General features: G+C 46.1%; 1 protein-coding gene across 1 annotated transcript in view; it reads left to right on the top strand.

The window, feature by feature from the left end:
* Nucleotides 1-219: 219 nt before the first annotated feature.
* The window catches only part of NOTUM (notum, palmitoleoyl-protein carboxylesterase), a gene marked incomplete in the record, with an annotated part of 77675 nt that continues 50226 nt past the window's right edge, over nt 220-27668 (top strand). The window contains 1 exon segment of the mRNA XM_073606712.1: nt 220-936.

The raw sequence follows: 27668 nt of genomic DNA on the forward strand, positions 1-27668 counted from the left end.
GAGCGCAATCGCCAATGCACAATTCTCAGATCTGTTGTTAAAGACCACCAGGTCTTGGCTCCACATGCACCCTATTGAAAAAAAAAAAAAAAAAAAGAAGGTGTCCCACTGGAATGATGCGCTTAGGCGCCCCTGACCCCCCTGTGCTATTTTATTAGGAATATCTCCTCTGTGTAGTCCAGGCCCCCCTCCCCTCCTGAGCCCTCCTCCTCCCCTTCATCTCAGTCTCTGCTGGGACGGATGTGGGACTTGCTTGATCTAATCTGCAGCAGTTATTCAGTCCTTTGTAACTTTTTTTTTCTTTTTTTTTTTTTTTTTTTTCTTTTCGCCTTTTCAGCTCCTCTCAAGTTACCTGCTATTTACCCACTAAAGACCCCCTAAGTGACTTCACCCTGATGACTTTAACGGCTCTTTAATGAGGAAATGGCAAGCCCTTTGGGAAGGGGAGGTCCAGGCTGCCCTTAAAGGGTTAATTTAAAGCCCCCTCCTCCTGCCCCCTTAGTGCAGTTTATTCCAAATCCCCAGATCCAGAGCTTCACACACACAGAGACAGTCTGCTGAGCCCTGAGCAGGCATTGCTTGGTGCAGATCTGGAACTGGAAAGAGAGATCAGATAGATCCCAGTGTATCTTCCCCCTTGAGCGAGATCACCTTCCCACCCACCTCCATCCATCCATCAAAGGTGGCTTCATTCATAAGCAGCATTTCTAGGGGCTCCCCGGGACCCGCTGAAGTTCCACTTCCCACTGATTTTAGGATTGGGCTCCCGTTAGGCTCCATTGGGAGGTTGAGCAGAGTGGATTTCATCTTGTGTTTCCTCAACTTTTGCAAGGAACTGGTTCATCTGCACCTGTCCATCCCCGCGATTGACCTTGGACTCTTATTACTGAAAGAGGAGTGCCGAGCTTTGGAGATCGGTGACCTGCAATCCACAAGGTACCTATTTCTTTTGATTACCTTAGTTGCCAGCTGTCCCTTAGGCTAGCCATAAAGATGACATAGTTGCCAGCTGTTTCATAGGCTAGCTATAGAGATTTATTAGTTGCCAACTGTCCCCTAGGCTGGCCATAGAGATTACATAGTTGCCCACTGTCCCGTAGGCTAGCTATAAAGTTTACATAGTTGCCCGCTGTCTCATAAGCTAGCTGTAGAAGTTACATAGTTGCCAACTCTCCTGTAGGCTAGTCTTATAGATACATAGTTGCCAGCTATCCCATAGTTTAGTCCTAGAGATACATAGTTGCCAATTGTTCTGTAGGCTTGCCATAAAGATCACATAGTTGCCCACTGCCCCATAGGCTAGCTATAAAGATTACATAGTTGTCCACTGTCTCATAAGCTAGCTATAGAAGTTACATAGTTGCCAACTCTCCTGTAGGCTAGTCTTATAGATACATAGTTGCCAGATATCCCATAGGTTAGTCCTAGAGATACATAGTTACCAATTATTCTGTAGGCTTGCCATAGAGATTACATAGTTGCCCACTGCCCCGTAGGCTAGTTATAAAGATTACATAGTTGCTCACTGTCTCCTAAGCTAGCTATAGAAGTTACATAGTTGCTCACTATACCGTAGGATAGCTAGCATAGTTGCCCACTGCCCCATAGGCTAGCTATAGAAGTTAGTTTATACGTAGTTGCTTGCTCTCCTGTAGGCTAGTCTTCTAGATCCATAGTTGCCAGCTGTCCCATAGGTTAGTCTTAGAGATCCATAGTTGACAACTGTTCTGTAGGCTTGCCATAGAGGTCACATAGTTACCCACTGCCCCATAGGCTAACATTATTATTATTAATAATAATAATAATAATAATAATAATAATAATAATAATATTATTTCACGATTTATATAGCGCCAACAGTTTAGGCAGCGCTTTACAATGTAGAGGGGGGGGGGGACAGCACAATTGCAGTACAATACAGAAGACAGGAGGGTCCTTCTCCTATAGCTTACATTCTAAAGAGAGGGGGTGGTGGTACAAAAGGTAATCGATGCAGAGAATGATTTGATGGGTTTGTTATGTGGGTGTGGGATAGGCTTCCCTGAATAAGTGAGTTTTCAGGGATCTCCGAAAGGTGGACAGGTTAGGGGCTGATCGGATATACGGGAGCAGGGAATTCCAGAGGATGGGAGAGGCTCTCGAGAAGTCCTGAAGACGAGCATAAGAGGAGGTAACAAGGGAGCTAGACAGCAGGAGGTCCTGGGAGGATTATAGAGATTACATACATTAATATAATGTATTAGACTATATAGCTATTGAGATTACATAGTTGCCCACTTCCCTGTAGGCTAGCTATAGAGATCACATAGTTGCCCGCTGCCCCGTAGGCTAGCTATAGAGACCACATAGTTGCCCGCTGCCCCGTAGGTTAGCTATAGAGATCACATAGTTGCCCGTTGCCCCATAGGCTAGCTATAGAGATCGAATAGTTGCCCGCTGCCCCGTAGGCTAGCTATAGAGACCACATAGTTGCCCGCTGCCCCGTAGGCTAGCTATAGAGACCACATAGTTGCCCGCTGCCCTGTAGGCTAGCTATAGAGACCACATAGTTGCCCGCTGCCCTGTAGGCTAGCTATAGAGATCACATAGTTGCCCGCTGCCCCGTAGGCTAGCTTTACAGTATACTTGGTTGCCCGCTGACCCATAGGCTAGCTATAGAGATCACATAGTTGCCCGCTGCCCCGTAGGCTAGCTTTACAGTATACTTGGTTGCCCGCTGACCCATAGGCTAGCTATAGAGATCACATAGTTGCCCGCTGCCCCGTAGGCTAGCTATAGAGACTACATAGTTGCCCACTACCCCGTAGGCTAGCTTTAGAGTATACTTGGTTGCCCACTGCCCCATAGGCTAGCTATAGAGATCACATAGTTGCCCACTGCCCTGTAGGCTAGCTATAGAGATCACATAGTTGCCCACTGCCCCGTAGGCTAGCTATAGAGATTACATGGTTGCCCACTGCCCCGTAGGCTAGCTATAGAGATTACATGGTTGCCCACTGCCCCGTAGGCTAGCTATAGATATCACATGGTTGCCCGCTGCCCCGTAGGTTAGCTATAGAGATCACATAGTTGCCCGTTGCCCCATAGGCTAGCTATAGAGGTCGAATAGTTGCCCGCTGCCCCGTAGGCTAGCTATAGAGACCACATAGTTGCCCGCTGCCCCGTAGGCTAGCTATAGAGACCACATAGTTGCCCGCTGCCCTGTAGGCTAGCTATAGAGATCACATAGTTGCCCGCTGCCCCGTAGGCTAGCTTTACAGTATACTTGGTTGCCCGCTGACCCATAGGCTAGCTATAGAGATCACATAGTTGCCCGCTGCCCCGTAGGCTAGCTATAGAGATTACATAGTTGCCCACTACCCCGTAGGCTAGCTTTAGAGTATACTTGGTTGCCCACTGCCCCATAGGCTAGCTATAGAGATCACATAGTTGCCCACTGCCCTGTAGGCTAGCTATAGAGATCACATAGTTGCCCACTGCCCCGTAGGCTAGCTATAGAGATTACATGGTTGCCCACTGCCCCGTAGGCTAGCTATAGAGATTACATGGTTGCCCACTGCCCCGTAGGCTAGCTATAGATATCACATGGTTGCCCGCTGCCCCGTAGGCTAGCTATAGATATCACATGGTTGCCCGCTGCCCCGTAGGCTAGCTATAGAGAGCACATAGTTGCCCGCTGCCCCGTAGGCTAGCTATAGAGAGCACATAGTTGCCCGCTGCCCCGTAGGCTAGCTATAGAGAGCACATAGTTGCCCGCTGCCTCGTAGGCTAGCTATAGAGAGCACATAGTTGCCCGCTGCCCCGTAGGCTAGCTATAGAGAGCACATAGTTGCCCGCTGCCCCGTAGGCTAGCTATAGAGAGCACATAGTTGCCCGCTGCCCCGTAGGCTAGCTATAGAGATCACATAGTTGTCCACTGCCCCATAAACTAGCTATAGAAGTTGCATAGTTTCTAGCTCTCCTGTAGGCTAGTCTTTTAGATACATATTTGCCAGCTGTCCCAAAGGTTACTCTTAGGGGTTGTATAGTTGCCAACTGTTCCGTAGGCTAGCCATAGAGATTACATAGTTGCCAGCCATTGTGTAGATTAGCCATAGACCTGAGACCATTGTTTTTTTCAGATTTCTCGGACTAAACATCATTCCGCAAAGGGTAATGATTTCCTGAACCGCATATTTCTCAAGAGTTGCCCATGCCCAATAATATATTGATTGTGTAAAACTTAATATTTCAATATTTGTCTTCAAAAATCTTTCTTAAACTGCCTACACACTTTACAATCTAATTGTACAATCCAGTGAGTTAGGTTGGATAACCAAAAAAAAAATTTAAAAAAATTTGACAACTGAAATGTTAGAGAAGTGCATTCATAGGACAGAGTGTAAGCTTTAGATTGTAGCATGAGTGGCTAGATATACAATTTGGAATGATTTTGTAAAAAGCCTATCCAGCTCGTCCATTACTGCTCTGTAGTTGGTGAGGGTAAATCTTCCAACTGGGATCCCTGTTGGGTCGATAACGGTCTTGGAGGGGATTTCCTCTGATTTCCTGTTGTGTCTCCAGGACAGGAAGTGAGGGGAAATCTCCCTTACCAGGCACAGACAGTAAAAAAAAAAAAAAAGAACCGACAAAGGTTTTCACCTCCCAACTGTGATGCCTGTTTTTTTTCAATATCTGTCTTAGAGGGGATTTCCTCTGATTTCCTGTTGCATCTCAAGGACAGCAAGTTTCGGTGAAATCTCCCTAATTGGGCACAGACAGCAAAAACGTAAACCGACAAGAGGTTTTACCCTTCCCTTCTTCCAACTGTGATGCCTGTTTCAATATCTGTCTTAGAACCCATACACACTTTTCTGCAGATTTTTGTCTTCAGATTTACTAAAACCATATAATATGCGGTCAAACCTTAAACCGTTAGTAAACCCGCTGACTTTTTTTTTTTCTTTCCCTACACCTGTAAGGGAAAAGGCATAATGAGCTAGTATGCACCGCATACTAGCTCATTATGAGATACTCACCTTAGAACGAGGCGCCGTCATCTCACCCGGTCCACGCCGAGGGAGCTGACGTTTCCCCTCGGCGTGTCTTCTGGGTATCGCGGCTCCGGCGCTGTGAGGGGTAGGAGCCGCGATATCGATGTCCTCATTCCCGCGCATGTGCGCTGGAGACTTCTTTCCGGCAAGGTCCAACGACTGCCGGGCTTTCAGCCGAGAATCCCCTGTGCGCATGCGCCGCTGCAGTCAGCGGCTCATTACAAGGGGAGTACGGTTTAGGAGATTTTTTTTTTTTTTACCTACAGGTAAGCCTTATTATAGACTTACCTGTAGGTAAAAGTTTAAAAAATAGCTATACAACCACTTTAATGCCACGTACACACAATTGGACTTCTCGTCGGAAAAAGGCGGCTTTTCCGACGTAATTCCGCTCAAGCTTGCCTTGCATACACACGGTCACGCAAAAGTTCGCTGAAATTACGACCGTCAAGAACGCGGTGACGTACAACACTACGACGAGTCGAGAAAATGACGTTCAATGCTTCCGAGCATGCGTCGAATTGTTTCCGAGCATGCGTAGGGATTCTGCGGCAGGCCCTTGCACTACGTGGTTTTGGTAAATCTGAAGACAAAAATCTGCAGAAAATCTAATAGTGTGTATGGGGCTTTAGAGGGGATTTCCTCTGATTTCCTGTTGTGTCGACAGGACGATTTGGGAAATCTCCCTAATGAGGCACAGACAGCAAAACGTAAACTGACAAGAGGTTTTACCCTTCCCCCTTTTCCAACTGTGATGCCTTTTGTTTCAATACTTGTCTTAGGCTCTATTCACAGCAATGCGTTTTTTTTTTTTTTATGCTTTTTTGCAGGACCTGTATTGTGTGTTTTTTTTTTTTTTTTTTTTTAACACTGGTTCCTATGGAGCACATTCACATCAATGCATTTTTGTGCCTCCTTTTTTTTTTTGGAAAGGGTCAGGGGCTTTTTTTAAACACAAAACGCAGTTTTTTTTTCGGTTCAATAGACTTCAATGGAGACACTGCAGAAAAGCATGTTGTGCGTTTTTAAGCACGTTTTTCATGAGTTTTGCAATTATTTAATGTGCCCAACAACAAATTGGCTAAACAGAAAAAAAAGCATAAAATCGCAATACGCGTATCTGAAAGCACTGCAAAAACGCTCAAAAGCAACATGCATAGGTGTGAATGAAGCGTTAGAGGCGATTTCTTCTGATTTTACTGTTGCATCTACAGGACAGGAAGTTTGGGGAAATCTCCCTAACGAGACACAGACCGCAAAAAGTAAACCAAGAGAGGTTTTAACCCTTCCCTTCTCTATCCAAATGTAAAAAAAATGGCTTTATATACACTTTAGAATAGAGGTAAAAAGCTTAATGGTTAGCACCTATGCCTCGAGGTCCTCAGCTTGATGCCCAACCAGGACACTATCTGCATGGAGTTTGTGTGTTTGTCCCTCGTCCCCATTCTCCGGTTCAGGGACAAATCTTTGCCTGAATTCGGCCCTGAAACTGAGTTAAAGGCGCACAGCGTTTCTGTGCAGAGCGCTCCGCAGCCGCCCCGGAGATATGTGAAGGGGCTCCATAGAGAGCCGGTCACGTTCTCCTGCTATGCGAATCGGCTGCGGAGAAACCCGTGTCCAATTCACGTAGGTGTGAACCCAGCCTCAGATGGTAAGCTCCTTGACAGTAGGGACTGATGTGAATGTACAAAAGGTAAAGTGCTGCATAAATTGTCAGTTCTATATAAATACCTCTAATGAAAAAATAATGTTATATTTTCTATTGATAAAGAACTTGCCGGTTTAAGGCTCCATTCACATTAGTGTGTCTCCAAAGTCCCATGATTTCCAGACTTTGGTGCGGCTTTTTGGTGCAATTTTGATATGACTTTACATTCTATGGATCAAAGTCGCACCAAAGTAGTGTAGGCACCTTTTCAAAGTTGCTGTGACTTTAAATTGCACCGATTTGAACAGGTGCCTTTGCAAAGGATGGGGTTCGATTTGTCATTCCACTTTGATATCCAAAGTCACATAACAAATCAAACAAGTGTGAATGGAGCCTTATTGTCAAAGCTTAACTAATCTGCATCTCCCCAAGGTAATACATAAAAACCTGGCCTGTTGGTGGGCCCTGAGGACAGGGTTGATGACCACTGAGTTAGAAGATAGCTGGTTAATAAGCACAGCTGCATCAGTTTTAGTAAACCTCCCCATGTCCCTGAATATGGTTGTCTGCACCACTGTCCTCCTTGGACATTGATTGTGTTGGTGCGTTTACTGTACGTCAATTCATCGCATGGTGGACACCCTGGTCTAAAATGGAGGCTGCCGCAAAAGTAGACTTAGATGCATCATGGTGCCATCTCGTATACGCAAGGAAGAAATAAAGGATTCTTGGCACATTCTTGGTAATATGTGAGGTCAGCGGGCATCAACCACATTATGTATTGATGCTTCATTATGTAAGTGAGTACATATGCCTAATGATCCAGCAAGAAATGTATAAAGCACAGCGACTCAGAGCGTTCAGTCGGTAACCATCCTTCTCCGTTCCGCTTTCTATAAACCAATCAAAAGCTAAAATCTGGAACCGATGTTCCCGTACAAGGAAAATTCAAGGGCTGGATTGCGGGAAATCTGTACTGAGATGTTGGCACCTCGACCCATCCTGCTGCTTGGAGAATTGAAGCCTGAGATAGCCAGGCAGATGGCATTTTTAGAAGGTCAGCAATGGCAGCCTACATAGTTCTCTCCTAGTATTATTATGAGTGTACAGGATTTGTATAGCGCCAACAGTTTGCGCAGCGCTGTACAATCTCTAAAGAGAGACCGTACAGTTATTACAATACAATGAGAAACAAGAGGGTTAAGAGGAACCCAGCTTGTAAGGGCTTACAATCTAATAGGCTGGGGCAAGTTGTATAACTGTGGGGGGATGAGCTGATGGGAAGAGTTAAAGGTCCAGTTGTTAGCTGGAGGCGTGATAGGCTTCCCTGAGGAGATGAGTTTTCAGGGATCACTTAAAGGCGTCCAAAGTAGGAGATAGCTACACAGATTAAGGTAGAAAGTTGCAGAGGATGGGAGAGACTCTGGGGAAGTCCTGGAGATGAGCATGGGAGGAGGAGATTTGAGAACAGGAGGTCTAGGGGAGGAGTGGAGCAGAAGGTTTGGAAGATATTTGGAGACAAGATTGGTGATGTAGCTCGGGGCAGAGTATCTGTTTTCTTGAGCTCAGGAATGGAATAAAGACCACAAGACAACTTGTCGCCCAAAATTGGTGAGGATACAGAATCTTTCTTAATGACACGATTATATATACTTAAAAGGATGAGAGCTGAAATCAAAGATAAGTCCAGTAGAAATTTTAACAGGGCTTGTATACTGGCATTGATTGATGAGAATACTGGACAGGTAATTGTGGAAAGTTTAAGTAATGTAATCACAGCATGGGGACAACTGTCAATCTTCTTCTTTTCCCCCCAATTACCTGAGCAGTATTATGTCCAATCATTGCCAGCATATGAGCCCTGATGAAGGGGGATTTGTGAGGCCCCTGAATGTGTTGGCTGTACCCTCTTGCCTTTTTGTTGTGAAAGGAAAATTCTACTGGACTTGATTTGTGACACTCTCATCGTTTAACATTTGCTCTTCAAACTGCTCTTGGGATTCTCCAAAAACACCCAGGTTGACACAACAGCCTCCTATACTTTGGAATTGACACCTTTTCTCGTGAACAAACTTCTTGACCCCCTTCCGTCCAGGTTCAGCCCTCGACACTCCACAGAAACCACTCTCCTTAAACTCAAAAATTACCTACTAACAGCTAAAACCAATGAACACTATTCTGTACTACTTCTGCTGTACCTCTCTGTTGCATTTGACGCAGTGGACCAGCCCCTCCTCCTCAAAAAACTCCACTCCTTTTGGTCTCCATGACTGTACTCTTGGCTGGTTCTCATCCTACCTATACCACCACTCCTTCAGTGTCACTTACAACTCTACTTCCTCCTTTCCTCTTCCTTTCTCCGTCTGGGTCCCCCAAGGTTCTGTTCTTGGACCTCTCCTTTTCTCAATCTACACCACCTCCCTGGGTCAGTTGATTGCATTCCAATGTCTTTCAATATCATCTCTACACTGATGACATCCAAATCTATCTCTCCACCCCCTCCCCCAGCTCTCGTTATCTGTCTCCTCACATGTCACCAACTTACTAACAGACCAATCAGCCTGGATGTCACATCACTTCCTCAAACTCAACCTATCCAAAACTGAGCTCATGATATTTCCTCCCCTATGTGCCACTTCCTCTGATTTCTATGTCAAAATCAGAGGCTCAACTATCAACTTGTCCCCCCACATCAAGGTCCTATGTGTAATCCTGAAACCTTGAACTAACCTTTCGGCACCACATCCAATCGCTATCCAAAAATTTGCCGCCTCAACCTCCAACATCTCCAAGATATGCCCCTTCCTAACCAATGTCACCACAAAGCTTCTAATCCATGCCCTGGTCCTCTCTCGCCTCTACTATTGAAACTCCCTCCTCACCGGCTTACCTCTAAATAGGCTATCCCCACTTCAGTCCATCATGAACGCTGCTGCCCAGCTCATCCACCTCACAAACCGCTCAGTGTCTGCTATACCCCTCTGCCGATCCCTCCATTGGCTGCCACTCAACCAAAGAAATAAATTCAAGATACTAACAATTACTTACAAAGTCATCTACAACCTGGCCCCCAGCTACATCACTAACCTGGTCTCAAAATACCAACCAAATCGTTCTCTTCGCTCCTCCCAAGACTTCCTGCTCTCAAGCTCCCTTGTCACCTCATCCCATGCTCTCCACCAGGACTTCTCCAGAGCCTCTCCCATCCTCTGGAATGCTCTACCCCAATCTGTTTGACTTTCTCCTACTTTGTCCACTTCAGAAGATCCCTGAAAACTCATCTCTTCAGAGAAGCCTATCTGGCCCCCACCTAACAACTGCACATTTATTTTCTCCATCAGCACATCCCCCACAGTTATAACCTCTTGTATCTCATGACCTTCCCTCTTTGATTGTAAGCTCTAAGGAGCAGGGCCCTCTGTTTCCTTAAAGTGTATTGTATTTGTACTGTCTACCCTCAAGATGTAAAGCGATGCGTAAACTGTTGGCGCTATATAAATCCTGTATTATTATAATCATGCACATCGGGCTCCAGCGACTTACCCTCATATACTTAAGGGCAAATTAGAAGGAAGCTTTTTCTGCTGCATTTGATAATTAAGTTCAACACTTCCAGAAACTTGCATTAGTGGCTAACAAGAGTTTGCTTTTCCCATGTCACAAATATTTTACAAGGTCAGTGTGACAGGGTCCAGGGCAAAGCTGCTCAGCGCTTTGTGGTTTCATTCCTGCGCACGAGAGCAGCTGTACTGAGATGCTGCTTGTAGAGTTTCTTCAAAAATGTCAATCAACATGCTTGTGTGACAATGCATTGGAGAAAAGTGGAGAGCTTTCATGTGCCCTATTAGGGATGCCTACAAGATATTTGTGGTCCATCATGAAGGTTCATGAAAGCTAGTGGCACAAATGTGCATGTTGATGTTGGGCAAAGGTGCATCTTTGTGTCTATGGAGAGGGGACGGAGCCCTTACCAGATACCCCTCTGGCATCTTCTGACATCTTCCTCTCTGTAGCAATTGGCCAGGGAAAAATATTCTGACCTAGCCAATCAACCATCCACATTGAAAGATGCTGGCAGATGTTTGGGTATGGCTTGCAGACATGCCAGTGTCCTAAGACCAAATGTAAATGGTAGAATAGTATTCAATAGAGTGAGTCGAAATCTGTTGTGCTCTTTACTTTACAGATGCATTTTATGTCTTGCTATATCTCAACTGATAAGCAATCAATCTTGCCTCATATCCTTCATTCCTTGCGAGAGGGTGCTGTGTAGGAGGAGCCTAAAGGTACCTATTGATATGAGATGACCATTGTTAAGTTCAGTCATTTTTGGTCATGGGTATGGCTTGCAGACATGCATGTGTCCCAAGGCCAACCGTAAATGTAGGATAGAGTCAGACGATATCTGTTGGGCTTTTAACTTTTCAGATTCATTTTTGTCTTGCTAAACAATCTCAACCAATGACCTAACCATACTGCACTATACCCTTTATGCCTTGCAAGAGGGTGCTGTATATGGGAAGCCTAAAGGAACCTATGGATATGAGAGAACCATTGCCAAATTCAGTCGTTTTAGACCATGGGTAACAGCATACAAGTCTCCCAAGGACAACCATAAATGGTGTGATAGAGTGAGCAATCTCTGATATCTGTTGGCTTTTTACTTATCAGATGCCTCTTATGTCTCATTAAATAATATGTCTGTATACAGTGGGATTGAGTGAGCAATCTTTGATATCTGTTGGGCTTTTTTCTTATCAGATGTATCTTTTATGTCTCGTTAAACCATCTCAACCAATAAACAGTCCACGGTGCATCATGTCCTTCATGCCTTGCATGAGGTTGCTGTATATGGGCAATCTAAAGATACCTATAGATACAGTAGATGGATAGATTGCCAAGTCCAGTCATTTTAGGCAACAATCACATGCCTATGGGTGTTCAAATCTCCAGAGGGCTGCTGTCGGGCAAAATCAAAGGTTGGGACGCCTGGGCCAATGGCTGTAGTTCCCTCATGATAAGTGCCAACTGCGCCCTTTCCTTCTCCATTGACCTAAACTAGTGTGCTCAGCAAGTTTGTTGGACCCTTCGAATGGTAGAAGACATCCGCCATATGGAGAGCCTTACTGGGAACAGAGGAGAAGAGGCTTGAGTACTGTTGCATTTGATTGCATTTTGGCAGGCCAATCTTCTTCTTGGACGCTGGGCCCCTGAGCTCATGCTGCCATGAAAGTGGAGTTGAGAATGCCTGCTCTCGAGTCACCAGTGACTGGTGGACGCAGAGCAGGGCTGCCCTGCTACCATTCCCTCTAACCCCCAAAACCTCCCCCCCCCCCCCACCCTCTTTTTTTTGTACCTGGTAGGGTAATTCTGGGCTGTGATAGAGATGGGTGAAGTCCAGGAAAGTGGCAGAACCTCCCAGACAGGTCCCTTTTTTATTTGATTGTGCATCTGCTTTGGACCCTCTGTACCACTCTGATATTTCAGACTGAAGGCGGTCAGGCAGAAGTCTCTGTGACTAGTTAAAGGGTCCCTATCACAAGGGCTGGGCCGAGGGGTAGGCTGAAGACGCGATCACCTTGCACGCAAAAAGGACAGCATCGGAAACCTATGATGCAGAAGTAATTCACAGTTCATAGGAAGGGGTCGCACTTTCTCCTTGGGTGCTAAAGGACCTTGTTGTAGCACTGCCTGTCATGGATGCTTCTATCGCTGAGCTTTCTTTATGTAGATGCTAGTGGCATCTTCATGCATTTACTTTAGTGAACCCATCCTTTGCTCATACAAGGCAAATGTCAGGTCACCTTGAGGCTAGGTGACAGTTGCACACCCTTAGGATCAGGAGTGCACCGCAAGGTAGTGGACCCTACGGCTGACTGCTGCGGATTGGAGTCAGGGCGGTAAGGAAGGCAGGGCCGCTGGAACCCAAGCATGGATCCCACTGGGGTTAGAGCATAAGATTCCCTGGGGCGCGGAGTCTAGGGGCCAGCAGGTGTTCACCAGAGCCTCTAGTGGTGAGGATGGACTGGGCTGCAGCTAGCTCCAGGTCGCGACCCCCCAGGGTCCCCCAGCTCACACCCACAGTAGGCAACAGGAGGATAGGGATAGTAAGGGAATAAGCCAAGGTTGGGCCTAAGCTGACAAGGACAACAGAGTTCACGCCAAGGTTCAGGGTCACAGGCAAACAGGGATAGTCGGGGACACGCCAAAGGTCAGGGTCACCAGCAGACAGGAATAGTCGAGAACAGGCCAAAGTCGGTAACTGGAATCAGACGTAGGAAACACAGCAAGTACACACGAAAGCTAAACACACAATGGTTGATCAGCACTGCTGGCTTGCAGTGCACAGGTTAACATGGGGTTCCCTGATAGGGCCTGGGGTGGAGCCATGCTTAGAGGAGAGGTTATAAAACCAGCCAGGTGTGAGTGGCTGGCCTCTTAGTCTGAACACATGAGGAGAAGGTAAGCTGACAGAGAAAGATTACTGTATAACCATGACAGCAAAGAAGCAGGAATGCTTTATTGCCATCCCTACAGATGCCTATACTTAAACTGTATCAGGGGATCTTATACAATACCCGCGATTTAGAGTTAAAGCTGGCCATACACTGTTCAAACCTCTTCCAGTTTACAAGGAACTGGCCAAAATTTGCTTGGTGGGTGTCCCTCTCACCCGACATCCTTTTGAATGAAGGCTGAAAAATATGGCGGATGTATAGTTTTAGATGAGAAAATGTTACGAAAAATCTGTGTGTATGGCCAGCTAGACGTGCAGAATGAAAAAAATTGTTTAGATTTGTTTTTATTTAAATTTTGTTTTAGTTAATTCGTTTTCAAATTCGATTCAAATTTTCCAAATTCGGTCGAATTGACTTAAATTCGACTGAATTTGTAAAATTCAAATCTAATTTGAATGTTGGCATTCAAATTCTATTTGAATTTCTGAAGATGGATATATTCTTTTGTATTGTTTTTTTTTTTTTTTTTTTTACCTAGGATTCCTGAGAGATCAAGTGTCAGAGCTGTCACATGCTACCTCATCATTAAAGCACCAGGCATGTTACATTTTTGTCTTTTCCCCATTGAGTCTGTTGATAGTGGTCTTTGCAATGGTCATAGTTGGTCATCTCTGCTTTATGCAGACCCTATGTGCAAGTACCTACTGTGGTCAAGCAGACATCAGCCTATGCCTGAGCAATAAAAAAAATTAACTCTTCGTTTATATGAGATTCTGCACGAAGTACATCATTGGTTTTTTTACTAGTACATGTAATTGCCAGTCCTCACATTCTAGATTCTAGGTACAAAAAAAATGCTCATTAATGGGACATCTGTCCAAATTGCATTTCAGGTATCCAAATCCTTCTCAACAGACAAGATGTATCTAGGTTCGTTATTCTTGGAATCTTAAAGCAGCAGTTTCTGAACTGACCATACACCACATTTAAATTGTGATTCTGGACCATATTGGTAGTTGCAGCTGGTCTGGTTGGGTGGCACAGCAGCTTAGTGGTTGGTGCTTATGTATTGCAGCACTGGGGTCCTCAGTTTGAATCTTAGCCAGGGCACTAGTTGCATGGAGTTTATATGTTCAGCCGTGATTTCCTCTGTATATTGGTTTCCTCTCACACTTAAAGCAGCCCTTTTCAACCTTTTTTACCCCAGAGGAACCCTCGAAATAAAGTTCAGGTGTCATGGAACCCTAACCAGGGGCCATTGGGAAAATGCCTCTTACATTGGTGGTCATTGGTCCAAATGCCATCTCTTCAATAGGCAAAAAAAAATAAATGACTGCTGTCATGCCACTGGCTCTGCCAAATGGAGATGGACCTATAACTATGAAGGTATCATCAGATGGGCAAAGTATAAACAGAAAACTCAGTACTACCACCCATACACCACATAAATAGCAGAGCTCTCAGGTGCTCGATCCACAGTCGCTGGCTGAGTAGAGTAATGTGGTTAAAATGATCCGCATACTGGTTGCTGCTCTTAAAATTTCTTCATTTTATTGAATAGCCACAGTGAACAAACGCAGATTAAGTAGAGTTGACTTATTTCAGCCTATAAGGCCTTAGTCATAAGTTATGACTAAGGCCGTATAAGCTGAAACACGTCAACTGACTTAATCTGCGTTTGTTCACTGTGGCTATTCAATAAAATGAAGAAATTTTAAGAACAACCAGAGTGCAGATCATTTTTTCCACATCATCAGATGGGCGGTCAATTAGCCACAACTCACAGAATCCAAAGCAACCTCTGAAGGAACCTTAGGGTTCCACGAAAGCCTGGTTGAGAATGGCTACTCCAAAAATATGCTGGTAGGTTAAATGGCTGCTGTTTAATTTGGGCCTAGTATGTGTGTACGAATTGGCTATGCACATGTGTTATCACATTCTGCATGTCAGTCCCAAGCCTGAGAAGCTGTCAAGAGTTGAGGAAAGACCTTGGTGACCTACCTCATGGAAAATTTGCTAAGAAAATTTTATGGAAAAGGGTTTCCAAGCATATCAGTCATGGTGCCAGACAGCTGGCCCACAGAGTCAGACATGACTGAATAGCTATATACATACAGCAGGTCTGGTCAAGAGCCAGGTTGCCGATGCAAAAACTTACACCAGTGTTCTGTCGAGATGTGACCACGCAGAACAGAATGGCAATCCAGCTGATATCCCGATCAGCTGGAATGACATTACCATAGCGCATGCGCACATTGTAGCAGCCCTTTTTTGATGGGAGATACCATTTCTCGGGCACAATTTATTGCCATGCAAACAGCGGAGGGACACCGTATTTGTTATATTGCCCCTCGCTGTTGCACCGCGGGTTTACAGCGACGCACAATCTGACATCTACGGTGTCCCCCCCGCTCTTTGGATAGCTTTCAGTTGAGTCTGTGAAATGGAATCTCCCGTCAAAGACCCTTCTACGATGTGCGCTATGGTGACGTCACTCCCAGCTAATCGGCTGGAGTGTCCTTCCATTCTGCGACTGCGCGGGCACTTTTCGACAGTGGGCACAAATCGATAGAACGCCGGCAACAAACATCCAAGCCTTGATGTTGCATGTGCTAATAGGCTAATAAAAGGTATCCACTGCCTACTAGAGTGAACTTGCTCTTAAATACTACTGATTGTTCCACCCCTATGGTAAAGCAAGACACAACTAGACTGTCTAATAAAATAATGGTGTATATACCAAATTAAATCGACACTAAACCTAGCTATACACTGTTAGGTGGATGAAGGAATCCCCTCCCCTAGCTGGGACATTTTATTCTGACAGTGAGACCTGCTACTGTCAGAATACACTGATCAGCAGCTGCAGCCATTTCCTCCATTTGCCTGCAGGTGGAGGCGCAGGTGGATTATTATTTAAAAAAAAAAAAAAAAAAATTTTTTTTTCCCCCTCTGATGGGTTAATGGTCTATTCAAATAAATGTGCTGCCTTAACACAACACATGTTAATGCGCAGCATAATGCATGTTCAAAGTGTTACTAAACCTACAACAGTAAAATCAGTCTGTATATGCGGTAAAGCATGCTTGTTATACTAACTGTGGAACCCAAGGGGTTAATCTTGTGCATTGTGTGTGTAAAAAAAAAAAAAAAAAAAAAAAAAAAAAAAAGCTGTTTGATCCTCCCCTTCCCCAGTCCATCTCCTGATAGTACAGAGCCTTGGGGGCACTCTGCACATGCTCAGTTCAGTATGTATTGCTAGAGTTTTTTTTTTTTTTTTTTTTCTCTCTCTTGGGAGAGTGCATGTGATCAGCACAGGGCCAATCGGCACTGTCCAGACAGAGGGTCGGGGGTCACGCAGCCTCATAGGACAGTCAAAGAAGAATGAAAACTCCTCCTACAAGCTTTAACCAGACACTGATAGAAGTCACAAGACTGCTATATACTGCTGATACTGAGAAAAGGTATTTAGCAGTTTTATATTTTCGAATTTAAGCTTTAGAATTGGGCGTTTTTACAAGCGTAAAATGCCTTATGCGCGGTTTTGTAGCGCTTGAGCGTTAAAACTGCTCCACAATAGAAAGTGACTCATTTTAACGCGCCGCATCCGCACCAATACTGCTCTGAAAATGCCTGCCAGAGCGTTACCATCGACTTGACTGGGAGGCGTTTTTGAAGGGTTTCAAATGCCTCCTGACTCGATGTGAGGCTTCAATTTTGAAGTGACGCAACGCTAACGCTTAGACCACTTTCACGCTAAAAGAAGCGCCTGAAAAGCTCACAAAAACCTATTTCCACTAAAATCAATGAATGCTTTCGCACTGGGGCAGTGGGCTGGCAGGGCGGTGAAAAAACGCCCCTCTCCATTGAAATGAATGGAAAGCTCCTCAAAAGCGCTCAAATGTTTCACTGGCAGTTTAGAAGTGCCTCAGTGTGAAAGGGGCCTTAGGCTCGGTTCACACTGGGGCGACTTGGGATCCGACTTGTACGCCCTCAAGTCGCCCCAAGTCGCCCCAAGTCGCTTTGCATTTAGATTACAATTGTAGTGAATTGAACCGTCTTAACTGACACTACTGAAGTCGCTCCGACTTCAAAAAAGGTTCCTGTACTACTTCTATCCGACTTGTAGGCGACTTGTACCCATTCAACTCAATGTAAGTCGCCTGCAAGTCGGATCTCTCAAGCGACTTTGCAGAGAAAACCCCTCCCTCCCCCCTCCCTCCCAGAGAGGTGATTGGCCACAGGCGAAGTCGCCTGTCATGGAGGCGACTTCAAGTCGCCTCGTAATTTGCCGAAGTCGCGCTGAAGTCGCGCTAAAGTCGCGCTGAAGCCGCGTTGAAGTCGCGGTACAAAGTCGCGCTAAAGTCGTGTTGCCCATGTGTGAACCGACCCTTAGTGTGAACGGCACAATGTGCTGTCTATTATATCTTGTGCATAGGCGTTTTGAGGGGCGTTTTTAACGCCTGTCAAACTCCTGCTCTGCATGCCAGTGTGAACTAAGCCAAAGTAGCGTTCGCACGTGGCTATCACAAACTAGCCCCTGCTGCAGCCTCTCGCCTTGTGATTTGCTACAGTGTTGTGGTCTAATCGCAAGGAGTAGAGGAGACTGAGGAAATGCCTCCTCCTGCCTGCAGCAGACTTATGACATCATCATCCCTGTCTAGGCGAAGTCGGTGACTGGAGCACTGCAATTGCTTTTTATTGGTAAAGCTAAATGTACCTTCTTTAACCACTTGCCATACGCCGATATATGTCGGCACAATGGCAGCGGTGGCCAAATGTGCGTACCTGTACGTCCCCTTTAATTTGGCGGGGTTCGCACGCGCCGCGTACAGCGTGACCGGCGATAGTGTTACGGAGCCACAGAATGGGAAAGTGTAAACAAGTCATGTGAGTTATAGCCCATCCCCCCCCCCCCCACAGTTAGAATCACTCCCTAGGACACACTTAACCCCTTCATCGCCCCTAGTGGTTAACCCCTTCACTGCCAGTGTCATTTGCACAGTAATCATTGCATTTGTATAGCACTGATCGCTGTATAAATGACAATGGTCCCAAAATAGTGTCAAAAGTGTCTGATCTGTCCGCCGCAATGTTGCAGTCACAATAAAAATTTTAGATCGCCGCAATTTACTAATAAAAATAATAATAAAAATGCCATAAATCTATCCCCTATTTTGTAGACGCTATAAATTTTGCACAAACCAATCAATATACGCTTATTGCGATTTTTTTTTTTTTTTTTTTTTTTTTTTTTTTTTTTTTTTTTTTTTTTTTTTTTCAAAAAATCTGTAGAAGAATGCATATCGGCCTAAACTGAGAAAGAAATTTAGGTTTTTTATATATGTTTTTGGGGGATATTCATTTTAGCAAAAAGTAAAAAAAAAAAAAATTGCCTTTTTTTTCAAAATTGTCGCTCTTTTTGTGTTTTGTTTTATAGCGTAAAAAAAAAAAATTGCGGAGGTGATCAAATACCACCAAAAGAAAGCTCTATTTGTGGGAAAAAAAGGACGTCAATTTTGTTTGGGTACAACGTCGCACGGCCGTGCAATTGTCAGTTAAAGCGACGCAGTGCCGAATCGCAAAAAGTGCTCTGGTCAGGAAGGGGGTAAAATCTTCTGGGGCTGAAGCGGTTAATGCCTGCACTATATATTGTGACATTTTTCACGAAGTTACTAAAAAGATCCGCTATAACAAGAAGTCGCCGGCTGCTTTTTATTCATTTGAGACTCCACGTTGAGTTTTGTTAAGTCGCGCGTCTCCCACAATTTTGGCGCTGAGCGCAGCAGTGGATTAAGTTGTAAATGGTATATTCGCCCCAAGCCAGTAGTAAGAGGTGTGGCGGCAATTGAGATGCTTTAAGTGGATCATGTGGGTGCTTTGATGTAGCTCAGCGTGCCACGTGTGTGTGTAGCTGAGAAGCCGTAAGGATCATGTGACTGCGCTGCAGAGCGGGTGACGCAGACTGGCAGCCTTGTAAAAACATCAGGATGCCATGTGGGGACGGCGAGTGCTCCGTATGAGCAGCGACTGGCTGTTGGCATGCGTGCAACGCAATCATGTGACTGCGGGGTAGAATCCGACATCTGAGGATAATATGTAGGGATTCAGTTACCTGCTTTCTGTGGGACTTGGGGCCGGTTCGAGCCCACAAAAAACGCACTCCAGATCCATTCCGGATGCGTTTCTACATGCGTGTTTTTAAAGCTAAACGGTGTGTTTTGTTTTTTTCCCCACTTTACTAGGGTCCAGTGCGTTTTTGATGCGTTTCAGTTTATTTTACTGCGTTCCAGTGCAGGAAAAATGCAGCATGTTCTACCTTTTTTTTTTTTTTTTTTTTTTTTTTTTTTTCTGGAACTGGCTGCACTGGTGTGAACTGTGCCATTGAAAACCATTAAAACCTACTTTCCGTGCGTTTTTTGAAGCAGAACAAAAAACACACTGGACTGCATGTGGTGTGAACTGGCCCTTTTAAAGTGACTCTGTCATGAGAAAAGGGGCTGCCATTACTCTTCTAAAATTCTAATTCCTTGGCTATTATACTAATGTTTCATCTTTTAAAGGGTAACTCCACTTTCGTGGGGGGGGGGGGGGGGGAGGGGAAGAAATGTCTTCACTTCTAGATGCCTAAAATGCTTTGAGTTGCTGCCATGTGATTGGCTGATTAGGCATTTGTGTTAGCAAGCAATTGAACAGGTGTACCTAATAAGTTTATATATATATATATATATATATATATATATATATATATATATATATATATATATATATATATATATATATATATATATATATATATATATATATTATTATATAAAAAAATATTTATACACCAGAGTTTAGTTTCACTTTAAGCCAGCCCATTTATTTTGCATCACACTTTTTGGGTCTGTTTTTGATCTAGCGGGGAAGAGAGAACACCTGTCTGTGCCCATAGATGGCCGTAAAGAAGAACAAAGTCATCTACTTGATAGGAAGCCAGGTTTAAAGTCATCGGTTTCCTTGTGTTAGACTCCAAATTCTTTTTAGCTCCACAATTTAGCACCCTCCTATATAGGATAATAGGCAAATGTTAGTTCTTTTTGGCTTCTCTCTAATCATTAGAGCAGCTATTGATTTTCTTTGGGCTGTTCTGAAACCCGCAGGCTTGATGATTTTCCCCCCTGCATTCTGTAGGTTTCCGGAGTATAGAGAGCTGGGAAAGTCAAATGGGCAGCCTGAATGTCTTTGGTATCTCCACCAATCCACGGGGAGGTGTGCCTAATAGGTGGCTGGATGGGGAGCATGAGGCCTGGAGCAGGGCTGGTCTGGTCCTGCTGGATAGATGCGTGCACCAGGGGCGGATCCGGGGGGGGGGGGGCAAAGGGGCAATTGCCCCCTCCGAGAAATGCAGGTGACTGTGAGAGCAGGGTGTGTGAGAGAGCCGCCGGGCGGCTCCGTGTCTGAGTGAAAGAGGAGCCGGGCGGCTCGGTGACTGAGGGAGCCGCTGGGCGGCTCGGTGACTGAGGGAGCCGCTGGGCGGCTCGGTGACTGAGGGAGCCGCTGGGCGGCTCGGTGACTGAGGGAGTAAGTGAGGGAGCCGCCGGGCGGCTCCATAGGCGAGAGAGAGCCGCCGCTCAATGTGTTTGTGGGCGGGCTGCTGCCTGCTGGCCAATCAGGGAGCCGGCGGGCGGGGGAGCAGAGAGATGACATCATCTCTCACCGCCCGGCGCCCGCCCTGCATCCCTGCAGTTCAACTTCCCCCCCTCCATGCAGGCAGCTGCGGCAGCAGAGAGATTACATCATCTCTCTGCTGCCTGTCTCTGGGACACAAGAGACCACCTTAGCAGGTGGCAAGTGACAAGCGACGTGGCAAGTGACAATCTGCATCTGGTGACAGGCGACGTGGCAAGTGACAATCCGCAACGTGGCAGGCGACGTGGCAAGTGACATAGCAAGTGACAATCAGCAACGTGGCAAGTGACATGGCAAATGACAATCCGCAACGTGGCAGGCGACGTGGCAAGTGACAATCTGCATCTGGTGACAGGCGACGTGGCAAGTGACAATCTGCATCTAGTGACAGGTGACGTGGCAAGTGACACACTCGGGGCTCCCACTGATTCTGCATTATGGTGAGTTAAACTATTTAATTTTTTATAACAATGTAATTATAGTAATAATGTGCTTCAATCATCCTGACACCATAACAACCATGGTGCCATGATGATTGAAGCGCCAACACCAGCCATTTCCCCGATAAATGTACCCCAAAAAAATATATTTTCTGGCGGTGCCCCTCCCGAGACTAGACTCTGGATCCGCCCCTGGCGTGCACTGCCGAAAAATTAGTTTGTTTCATTCGTTTTATTGGGGGGTTTTTTGTATTTTTTTTCGGGTCATTCGTTATGATCGAAATTCGAAAATGCGAAATTCGTTATTTTGGAAAATTCGTAACTTCAGATAAATTCGTATTCGTTATGTTCACGAACAGACAGATTTGAAAGGAAATTCCAATACCTAGAATTTATTAGTTAGTGATAGTTAAGTTATTATCAGTTTGTTTATTTCAGATTTTCGTTCTTCTTTTGAATTTTCCTTTTTATTATTGGATTTTCAAGTGGAAAATTTGGTTTCTGAGCGTGGCCTGCCTCTGAGCCGCGGGGCGAGCACCGCCAGCAGGCGGGGTTGAAAGGGAGCTGTTCTCCCAGTGATTGCCCCCGGGCCCGGGGGAAGAGAGTGTGGAGGAAGAGGTGAGCTGGCTGGATCAAAGAGCAGGGATTGCCCACTGTAACGGTTTACATTTAAATTGCCGTCCACTTGCGGTCACACACAGCCCCGCCTCCTGACCTGGTGCCTGTGACAGACAGAACACATCCCAGCATTGGACCGGTGTTCTGTCTGTCACAGGCGCCGGGTAAGGAGGCGGGGCTGTGTGTGACGGCAAGTGGACGGCAATTCTAAATGTAAGCCGCTACGGCGGGCAATCCCCGCTCTGTGATCCGGCTGCCCTCTCTTCCTTTGCACAGGTGGGGCTGCAGTGGTGGGCACAGGTGGGGCTGCAGTGGTGGGCACAGGTGGGGCTGCAGTGGTGGGCACAGGTGGGGCTGCAGTGGTGGGCACAGGTGGGGCTGCAGTGGTGGGCACAGGTGGGGCTGCAGTGGTGGGCACAGGTGGGGCTGCAGTGGTGGGCACAGGTGGGGCTGCAGTGGTGGGCACTGGTCACGCTGCAGTGGTGGGCACTGGTCACGCTGCAATGGTGGGCACTGGTCACGCTGCAATGGTGGGCACTGGTCACGCTGCAATGGTGGGCACTGGTCACGCTGCAATGGTGGGCACTGGTCACGCTGCAATGGTGGGCACTGGTCACGCTGCAATGGTGGGCACTGGTCACGCTGCAATGGTGGGCACTGGTCACGCTGCAATGGTGGGCACTGGTCACGCTGCAATGGTGGGCACAGGTAAATCTGCATTGGTGGGAACTGGTAAAGTTGTTGTTTATATTTATTTTTGTAATTTAATTCTGCATAAAACATTTAAGTGTCATTTCATGAGATAATTTATGAGGGCGTGTTTAGGGGCAGGTAGGGTAGGGGAGGGGTTGGGTGGGGGCAACGGGTGGCGAGTAACCCTTAAGGCCTGGTTAGTAGCTCAGGACTTGAATTTTTGAGCCCTGTGTGTGTGTGGGAAAAATTATATATATATATTATACACAGTATCTCACAAAAGTGAGCACACCCCTCACTTTTTTGTAAATATTTTATTATATCTTTTCATGTGACATTACTGAAGAAATGACACTTTGCTACAATGTAAAGTAGTGAGTGTACAGCTTGTATAACAGTGTAAATTTTCTGTCCCCTCAAAATAACTCAACACACAGCCATTAATGTCTAAACCGCTGGCAACAAAAGTGAGTACACCCCTAAGTGAAAATGTCCAAATTGGGCCCAATTAGCCATTTTCCCTCCCCGGTGTCATGGGACTTGTTAGTGTTACAAGGTCTCGGGTGTGAATAGGGAGCAGGTGTGTTTAAATTTTGTTGTTATCGCTCTCACTCTCTCATACTGGTCACTGGCAGTTCAACATGGCACCTCATGGCAAAGAACTCTGAGGATCTGAAAAAAAGAATTGTTGCTCTACATAAAGATGGCCTAGGCTATAAGAAGATTGCCAAGACCCTGAAACTGAGCTGCAGCACGGTGGCCAAGACCATACAGCGGTTTAACAGGACAGGTTCCACTCAGAACAGGCCTCGCCATGGTCGACCAAAGAAGTTGAGTTCACGTGCTCAGCGTCATATCCAGAGGTTGTCTTTGGGAAATAGACGTATGAGTGCTGCCAGCATTGCTGCAGATGTTGAAGGGGTGGGGGGATCAGCCTAACAGTGCTCAGACCATACGCCACACACTGCATCAAATTGGTCTGCATGGCTGTCATCCCAGAAGGAAGCCTCTTCTAAAGATGATGCACAAGAAAGCCCGCAAACAGTTTGCTGAAGACAAGCAGACTAAGGACATGGATTACTGGAACCATGTCCTGTGGTCTGATGAGACCAAGATAAACTTATTTGGTTCAGATGGTGTCCAGCGTGTGTGGCGGCAACCAGGTGAGGAGAACAAAGACAAGTGTGTCTTGCCTACAGTCAAGCACGGTGGTGGGAGTGTCATGGTCTGGGGCTGCATGAGTGCTGCTGGCACTGGGGAGCTACAGTTCATTGAGGGAACCATGAATGCCAACATGTACTGTGACATACTGGAGCAGAGCATGATCCCCTCCCTTCAGAGACTGGGCCGCAGGGCAGTATTCCAACATAACGACCCCAAACACACCTCCAAGACGACCACGGCCTTGCTAAAGAAGCTGAGGGTAAAGGTGATGGACTGGCCAAGCATGTCTCCAGACCTAAACCCTATTGAGCATCTGTGGGGCATCCTCAAAGGGAAGGTGGAGGAGCGCAAGGTCTCTAACATCCACCAGCTCCGTGATGTCGTCATGGAGGAGTGGAAGAGGACTCCAGTGGCAACCTGTGAAGCTCTGGTGAACTCCATGCCCAGAAGGGTTGAGGCAGTGCTGGAAAATAATGGTGGCCACACAAAATATTGACACTTTGGGCCCAATTTGGACATTTTCACTTAGGGGTGTACTCACTTTTGTTGCCAGCGGTTTAGACATTAATGGCTGTGTGTTGAGTTATTTTGAGGGGACAGCAAATTTACACTGTTATACAAGCTGTACACTCACTACTTTACATTGTAGCAAAGTGTCATTTCTTCAGTGTTGTCACATGAAAAGATAGAATAAAATATTTACAAAAATGTGAGGGGTGTACTCACTTTTGTGAGATTATGTATGTATGTATGTATTTGTGTGTGTATATATATGTATGTATGTGTATATATATATATATATATATATATATATATATATATATATATATATATATATATATAATATAATATTACTATACAGTGTTGCATGACAGTGCAATTACAAGCTAAAGTAGCACAGTGCTGAATAGCAAAAAATTATTTGGCCATGAAGGGGGTAAAATCTTCTGGATGTCAAGTGGTTAATGGAGCCGGAGTGAATGGACTGTTGCCTATGTGAGTATTGGCCTCTGCACAGTTTGGGAAGAGCCTCAGTTAAATCCAGTGACTCATGCGGGAGTAGCGCTACAACTATATTCTGGAATTCAATTTTTTTTTCATATGAAGCCACAGCACCCAATAATGGCACAAAGTTTCAGGCACATGGTGACCTTCCTTGGATGCATAAATAGTTTGTTGTCCTGTTCAGAATGACAAACCAGTTAGACATCTGCCTGTCCTCGCATGCACCGCTGGAAGCCGCCACAGTCTTTGCTGTGACTCGGCTGGTTAAAGTTAATTCCGCAAACGCATTAACCCCTTAATGACATCGCATGATATAGAAGCCATGCTGCCTCCTGGGCAATTATTGGGGGCCACTGTGAGAGCCAATCGCAGAGGTCATATAATACAGAAGCTAAGACACCTCCCGGCAGCCCTTTAGATGGACTTTATTGCCCGGGTAGTAGCTCACTTCTGTATCATATGACCTCAGTGATTGGCTCTCACAGTGGCCCTTTAATTGGGCTTTAATGCCCGGGAGGCAGCATGGCTTTTGTATCATGTGACTGCCGTAATCGGTTCTCATAGTGGCCCTTTGGTCATGCTTTAATGCCTGGGAAGTGGCATTGTTTCTGTATGAAGTGAGCGCTGTGATTGATTGGCTCTCTTAGCAGCCCTTTGAGTGATCTTTAATGCCAAGGAGCCAGAGCTACTTCTGTATCCATTTGACGGATGTGATTGGATCTCACAGCAGTCACATGATCGGGAAACCGAGCTACGATCCCTCGACTTGCGAACGACTCCTACTTACGAACGGGAGGCGGCGTGATGTTCTGCGCATGCGCGGCCACTTTTCAACGGCGGGCACCTTGGAAAACATTGGAAAACGACGTCTGCGCATGCGCGGCTACTTGACAGCACATCGGAAAACGACGTCTTTGCCGTTCTGCGCATGCGCTTCCGACTTACGAACGTTTCCGACTTAAGAACAAACCGGCAGTCCCTAGCCTGTTCGTAACTCGGGGACTGCCGGTATTTATTTTATCATCGGTTCCCTTAAAAGTAAACTTTCCACTAGCCATAGGATAGCATTCCCTAGTAAGTGAGCGGCATGCTTTTTGCTGTACTGTGCCTGCAATCCGGTAATGATGCTTCTCTTTCAACGGAGGGGACCCAAGTTTCTCATAGCATTTGTCCCTTCTGGACGCAGGGCATGATGTCATTAGTCTGCTGCAGTCAGGAGGAGGAATTTCCTCAGTCTCTACTCCCCAGTGATCAGACTGCAACCTTTTAACTTTGTAACAAGTCACAAGGTGAGAGGCTGCCGCAAGAGCTGGTCTGTGTCAGACATTTGTTAAGACAAAAAAAAATAAAAAGTTTTACATGATTGGGTCACCACTGAGCCAACATCTCAGTCCAGGAAGTAAATGGTGTCCCTGGCTGATGCATGAATAAACATGGTGCCATCCTTGTGCAGAGAAAAGAAGATAGACGTTTATCAGGGGTAGTACTGTGATCCGTGATTTCAGTTTTTGGTAGTTGCTGGAGGATTAAACCAGCTGACGGCTTCTAAAATCTCTTGGGGCTTTTCCAGGTCTGCATACCTGCTGTGCCTAATATGAGGGGTTCCCATTAACCCCACCACCAACCAAGGGTGCCGTGAAGTGGCCCTGCAGATCACGCATGTGTTTGCAAATGTGTGCAAACTAAACCCCTGTATTTAATGTGAACTGTTAGACAGGATAATTGGGTTTGTTGCAGGTTGGCTGATAAGTGAGCTTGGAATTTGTCTTTGTTGTTTTTTGACATGTGTCGCCCCTCCATGTGCTTCTTGCTGCAACGGCCAGTTACAGGCTGGGGTGGTTGCCATTTGTTTGTACTGAATTCCGAGATCTGTACACCTGCTGTTCCCATTATGAGGGGCTCCCACCATCCCTGTGCTGAATTCCCAGGTCTGTACATCTGTTGTGCCCATCATCCGTGTACTGAGTTCCTGGGTCTGCATATCTGATGTGCACTTTTTATGAGGGGTTCCTGCCAACCCTGTGCAGAGTTCCCAGGTTTGCACACCTACTGAGCCCAATATGAGGGGTTTCCACCATCCTCGGTCTGAATTCTTGGGTTTGTACACCTGCTGTGCCCATTATGAGGGGTTCCCACCATTCCTGTGCTAGGTTCCTGGTCTACACACCTGCTGTGCCCATTATGAGGGGTTCCCACCATTACTGTGCTAGGTTCCTGGTCTACACACCTGCTACGCCCATTATGAGGAGTTCCCACCATCCCTGTGCTGGGTTCCGAGGTCTAAACACCTGCTGTTCCCATCATCCGTGTACTGAGTTCCTGGGTCTGCATATCTTATGTGCACTGTAAAAGGGGTTCCCACCAACCCTTTGCAGAGTTCCCATGTTTGCACACCTACTGAGCCCAATATGGGGGGTTGGCACCATCCCTGTGCTGAGTTCCTGGGTCTGTACACCTGCTGTGTCTATTATGAGGGGTTCCCACCATCACTGAGCCTGGGTTCTGCGTCTGTACACCTGCTGTGCCCATTATCAGGCTCTTTCACCATCCCTGAGCCTGGGTTCCTGATCTACACACCTGCTGTGCCCATTATGAGGGGTTCTGGCCATCCCTGTGTTGAGTTCCCGGGTCTGTACACCTGCTTTGCCCATTATGAGGAGTTCCCACCATCCCTGTGCTGAGTTCCGAGGTCTACACACCTGCTGTTCCCATCATCCGTGTACTGAGTTCTTGGGTCTGCATATCTTATGTTCCCTTTTATGAGGCTCTTTCACCATCCCTGGGCCTGGGTTCCTGGTCTACACACCTGCTGTACCCATTATGAGGGGTTCTGACCATCCTTGTGCTGAGTTCTCGGGTCTGTACACTTGCTGTGCCTATTAGGGGTTCCCACCATCCCTACTGGAATTGTATTTATTTTATAAACTGTAATCCG

The sequence above is a fragment of the Aquarana catesbeiana genome, linkage group LG12, assembly GCF_042186555.1.
Source record: "Aquarana catesbeiana isolate 2022-GZ linkage group LG12, ASM4218655v1, whole genome shotgun sequence".
NCBI classification, from domain to species: Eukaryota; Metazoa; Chordata; class Amphibia; order Anura; family Ranidae; genus Aquarana; species Aquarana catesbeiana.